Source organism: Maylandia zebra, linkage group LG20 (assembly GCF_041146795.1).
Source record: "Maylandia zebra isolate NMK-2024a linkage group LG20, Mzebra_GT3a, whole genome shotgun sequence".
In the NCBI taxonomy this organism is placed as follows: Eukaryota; Metazoa; Chordata; class Actinopteri; order Cichliformes; family Cichlidae; genus Maylandia; species Maylandia zebra.
In genome coordinates, this window is record NC_135186.1 from 31,148,865 (window position 1) to 31,154,839 (window position 5,975).

Consider the following 5,975-nt stretch of genomic DNA (forward strand, 5'->3'; position numbering starts at 1 on the left):
GCCACGTGGTGTCTGCACATAATTTAAACATCTCCTTACAAGATTATGGTCATTGATTGCTTAAGATGTGAGGAAAATTATCAATATCTTCATTTCAGATATTCATTATCAGAATTTGTATTTTATTTCTCTGCAATACAACAAAGCTTTTCATGCCTCTGTGCCTTTATTTGAATTGTAAAATACTCGAAATATTTCAAATACCTCTGCAAGCAATATGGCAGCCTGCCAAGTAAACGGCTGCATTTACCTACCTGCTAAAACTGCCAAAGACACTACACAACATTCAGGTTAATGCCCCCCTGAGAGCTAAATATAATGGCTGTTTTGTCCAGGCTACTTTTCACGTGTTTTGTTTTCCTCGAGTGTCCAGTTTAATTGAAACTAGATAGCTGCTGTCCCTCACAACATCCTGATAAATCAGGTCTTTATTGCTACTCTTGCCGTGCTTATTAAAAAGCTTTGATACGAGCATATTGTTTCTTGGGTGGTCTCACGAGCCACAAATGCACGTCCAGCCAGTGAAATGAGGTTGTTAGCATCACTGCATGAACATCTTACAACAGAGGCTTCTCAAAGAAGCATTGCTGACATGCCAACTGTCACATACTGTACCCAAGGACCGACCACAAGAACGTCGCACCCATGTGCTATTCCAGCCACCTACTGTAGCACACATTTCAGACAGGAATAAGCTGCTTGCTGAAGAAGCACACCCAAAATTTGGAAAACAAACATTACATTTTTATTTAGAAATGAGCTGACCAACATTTTTAGGTACCACGTAATATTTGTTCTTATTCCCCCACAATTTAATTTTCTACCAGTCAAGAGGAATAAAGACGCTGAAAATAACACAGCCAGGATTTATTGAGTGTATTAGGTGAGTGGGATTGCTGCAGCATACTCACTTTCCATTTTTTCATAAGCTGTAGTCTGTCAACAGGTTTAACTGTGCAGGGATGACAGACGATATAATATTTGCCTTTTCATTGCTCAAGAAGCAGGAGAGTGGCACACACTTGTGAGTTTTGATTGTCTTATGTTTTTTTTTTTTCCAAAATGTGTTTAATGACAGCTATGCGAGCATGCCATAACGCATTCGCTGCCCCGCAGTGGAACACGGAGCCTGCCAAAGTGGTTGCGAAACCAGCCTGCGCCACGACTCTGACAGGAATTTCCCATCGCCCCATTATCAGCATCAGACAAGCTGAGTGATTGCAATTACATCTGCCCAAATGCTAAGAGCAACTGCTTTTTCTCTTTTCCCCTAAGTGAGGTATTATGAAAGGCCCCATTGTGAATCTCTGAGGTTCCTGTCTGCCCTGTAAACCAACATAGTTGGGCTGTGTAGCTTTAATGAGGCCTTAATTATGAGATTCCTCTACCTTAGTCAATGACTCATTGGGTGATGGCTTTACGCAAATCCCTCTTAGTACAGCTTCTTTAAAACAACTAAAGGATATGTTTATCAGATTTTAATCCAGACAACTGAAAGCTCTGAAGTCTTTCTGGAGTGTAAGAACTTTATAAAATGACATTAGCTGGATTTATGTAGTGTTCAAACTGCACATTGGATTACTTCTGAAACCTCTACACTGTTAAAAAAATGTCTATGTGTTTCTAAAGCCACTGATTGAATATTTCTTTATAACCAGCCTCTTTCAGTGATTGGTCAGCTATGAGGAGGTGAGAGAGGAGGCACTAAATGTCTAAGCTCTCTTTTTCCATTCGTTACTTGGCTATTTGTGGAAATTTTCATGTGAACAATGCAATGCACTATGAGTTAAAGTAAAGTCAGGCCCATCCCGCAGTTTGTTCCCCACTTTTTAAGCCTTTTTAACCAAGTATGAACAAATCTCATTATTTAAGGTGTTTGTGGCCTATGATATAGGCCTGGTCTTTGCTGCAGTTTAAAGAAATGTGTAAAAGATGCTTTGAGGGAGATTATATTCAGTGGATTCAGTATGTGGCTGCTCTAATTGTTCCAAAGCACTCTCTTCTTAACATGCACTTTTTATCTAATGACCACCAGGGAAGCGACACCTTTGATCACAAAGGAAGTCCAGTTACATGTAGGTGAATGGGTAAGCAGGGTTCGGCTCGCTCAGTCTGTACCCTCAGTAAACGCTTTACTGATGAGTTTATGTTCTTATTCCCAAGTTTAATGTTTTATTGGACTCAGCATGATGTTTATTGTTAAAATTATGGTTGACAATCTAAGGTATATTTTATGAAGTGTCCAGTTGCTTTCCTGGGAGTGTGCACCATCCCTTAATTTCTCAATCAGATTCAACCCTCAACTAAATCCATTGGATTATCAGTAGTTAGTCTGTTATTTCTAGTTCAGGGAGACCACACCTAACCTTCACTGCTGCTTACAGCAATACTTTAAAGTAGATTTTAAGCAGGTTTTATGTAGTAACCTCTGTATTTGGCTGCTGAGATCTGGCAAGTCTCCCTCTCCCTGTTGCTGAGCAGTACCCTCATAAAATGATGCTTCCACCACCACCTTGACAGTCAGGATAATATTAGATGACCAGTGTCCAGACGTGGTACTTGGAGTTCTACCCAAGTGTTATGTTCCTGGAAAGGGCTACCAGATGAAGAGAATAACAATAAAAGTGTCAGTAAGCTCTTTAGAACGACCCATTCGCTCACAAATGTTTGTAAAGGCAGATTACATGAGTAGGTGACTGATTTTATGCAACAGCAGTTATGGGACCAAAAAACAGTTGAATTCAAAGATCAAGAGGCATAATACTTCTTTGCATATAGTGTATGTGTGTCATATAAAATATGAACAAAAGAAAGGCAACACCAAATGCTAAATGCTGGAAAAAAGGATCACTCAGTGAAAGGCATATTGCTTGTCTAGCTGGAGACATTCACTGCACTACTGAAACAGGCCCACTGGGGCTGGCTAGCTCTTCTCTACAGCTTTCAAACACTGTGCTGATTGCTGAGTGAAGTCAGCTGCACTGGCTCCACAGGAGAAATGGGCTGGCACCGAGGAGACACACACACACACACACACACACACAAATCAAAAAACAGAAAAACGGGCTGCAAAACGCTGTTTGGTTCTTACTTGTGATTTTCATCTAACATAAAGTTTGTTTGATTTGCTCTGGTGAAACTGATGTCCTTCTTAGATGCCTTTTTCTTCAAGTTCCCTTCACAAGATCTGGGCGGAAACAGCTGAGGTAGATTATTAAAAAGCAAAGTTAATTTGACTATGTGAATGGTGATCATTGCTGTAGGTCTGAAAAGTGAAAATGTCTTAAAATGCATTCTAATGGCCACCAGGGGGACAATGCCTCTGGTTGCAATAAGTTCATTTGTATGTGAGTCAGTGGGAAAATGGAATTCACCTCCCCTGATCTGCAACTTCTGCAAACACTTTCCTGATAAGTTTATGGTCTCAGTTGTTAGTTTCAGGTGTTATTAAGTACAACATGAAATCTGTTTTTTAAACAATCACCCCCATCAAGGTAAAAAAAGTGACTAAACCAGGGTAGGTCTACCAGATTCCCAGTCACATTCACCCACCTCATCCAGTTTTTAAAACAGCAACATACCAAAAAAAATTCAGCTCAGTTCTTCACAATATACCATCGTGGACATGCCCTTCGTTTATATAAAGCAGCCTATGGGTGGGGTCATGGTGCGTTCCAGCTGGTTTGATCCCATCAAATGATGGGCTCTTTACTCAGACCACATAACTGGGTCTTAATTTCAGTGGCAGATTAACTATATGCAGTGCTTTTCAACTCTAGCTGAGCTCTTCAAGGCAACTTTTTACTACAAGTCACATTCATGTATGTACATATTCATTCACACAGTGCTTTATAATAAAGTTTTCTTCAACACACACAGTATTGAAACGAAAACAATGCCAGCTTTTACGTTTTTGTGACTTGGAAACAGGAATTGTTTGAAAAGTGGCAGATCAAGAATAGCAAGATAGCAGGTTATGAAGCTGCTACCAACCAAAAGATCTGGTGGTGTGACAGTAGGAAATTATAATAATAATAATAGTAATAAAAAAAGGACAGAGACAGATATTGGAAGCTTTGACAAAAGTCTCTGTTGCCTCTTATGCAATTTGTACCAGTGGCCAACAACTTTGAATAGTTGTGTTAGTTTCAAACTTCCACTTCACAATGATTGATGTCGGGGACATTCAGAGCTTCAGAAATGCTTTTATATTGTTGGTCTGATTTGTTCCAGTAATTTTATCATGAAGGGCTAAAGAGATGGTTGTTGTCCTGGCATGCAGCATGAATTCTGGGTTGTTACGTAGGCTGTATCCTTTCTAAGCTATGTGCTGTCAGTTCTGTTTGCCATGGGTGGAAGCTCAAGACATATACAAATAATAACTTAAGCAAACTGGATAAACCTGACCACACATCTTCCAAAGTTTTCAGTTTTTCCTTTTTTATATTTAAATTTATGTTTTATTGAGTGTAGATTGACAGGAAAGTTATTGGTTCTTATCAGTTTGAAAACATATCTGCAACACAGTGAAGTGTGCAAAAGGGAATGTCTAAATACTTTGTGACTGCATTGGCTGAGTGTCAACAAAAGAGAAAAATATTCTGCTGTGAGACGAGGTGTGAAAAGAATTTAGTTCCTGACTTTCAATGCCAATTTTAATCTTGATATTCTTGATAAATGCCCGAAGAGAGATAAAATGATTCTTTCTTTTCATAACACTGCTTCTTCAGGCAAAATCTCCCAAAAAACTCTGCTCTGAAGTCATTAAGGATCCACTCTCAGCCAACTAAAGTAAACTGTAGTAAAAGTATTTAGTAATGTAATGATTTGGAGCTTGTTTTGTCTCTCACTTTAGTTTGACCCTATATTGGCAACACACGTTTTTATTATCTCATGTTTTGTCTACAAATGCCAACATTTCTTATAAAGCAGGGAAATAATTCTTTCATCACTTCTAGTTACAATGAAGCATGCAATCAAGCCGAGTTATGAAAGGTGACCATAGTTGGAGTCCAAATATGAAGAGGATGTGACATTTTTGGCGAGGGGCCAGCCACCGTCCTGAACCCCATGCTTTCTGTCTTTCTTCTCTATTTGTCAGCACTTCCAAACATGGCTACCTGCGGAGAGAAACAGACAGTGAGACTCTCTTAGGGATGCCAGGCTCCTGTATATTATGTTTTTAGCATGCCTCAGATTTTTTCACAGCAGCCTAAGTAACTCCAAACAGAGCCGAGCAGTCCAAGTCCTGCTGATACCGGAGTTGCTCCAAACAAACCTGTTGCCGTGATACCGTCCTCTGAGTAGAGGCAGTGATGAAAGATAAATGCAGTGCAATGATGCTTATTATGTGCTGGTTTTCCACATTAACAGCAGCTTGCTTTCTATTAAGGTATTTTTTTGTGACTTCTAAAACTTTACCAGAGTGGCTTTGCATAATTAAGCGTTAAAAATAATCCTTGTTTTTGCTATACTGAACCTTGCTGTAGTCCTTCATCCACTTGCTGAAACAAGTAGTTTTCAATAGACTTTAAACTTTCCTTTTTGATGAAGCTTACAGTTAGGACGTGATCCTTGATCCTCGTTTGGCTGAACCTGAACCCTCCTGTGGTTACACTGCAATAGGCCTAGACTGCTTGGGGGTTCCCATGATGCTTGGGAGTGTTTCTTCTTCGCTAACCTGTTTTCTCTCTATATGTTAAAATATTACTTTATATTTAATCCGTACTATTAAACTCTGGAGCTCTTCCACTTGTGACCTCTAACTGGTCACAGAAAATGGCTACCCCTCCCTGAGCCTGGTTCTACTGGAGGTTTCTTCCTGTTAATGGAGAGTTTTTCCTTCCCACTTTCACCAAGTGGTTGGTCGCAAGGGGTGAGGTTTTGCTGAGGTTTGCTCTATATTATTGTAGGGTCTTTACCTTATAATATAAAGCACCTTATTGTGATTTGGAACTATATAAATAAAATTGAAT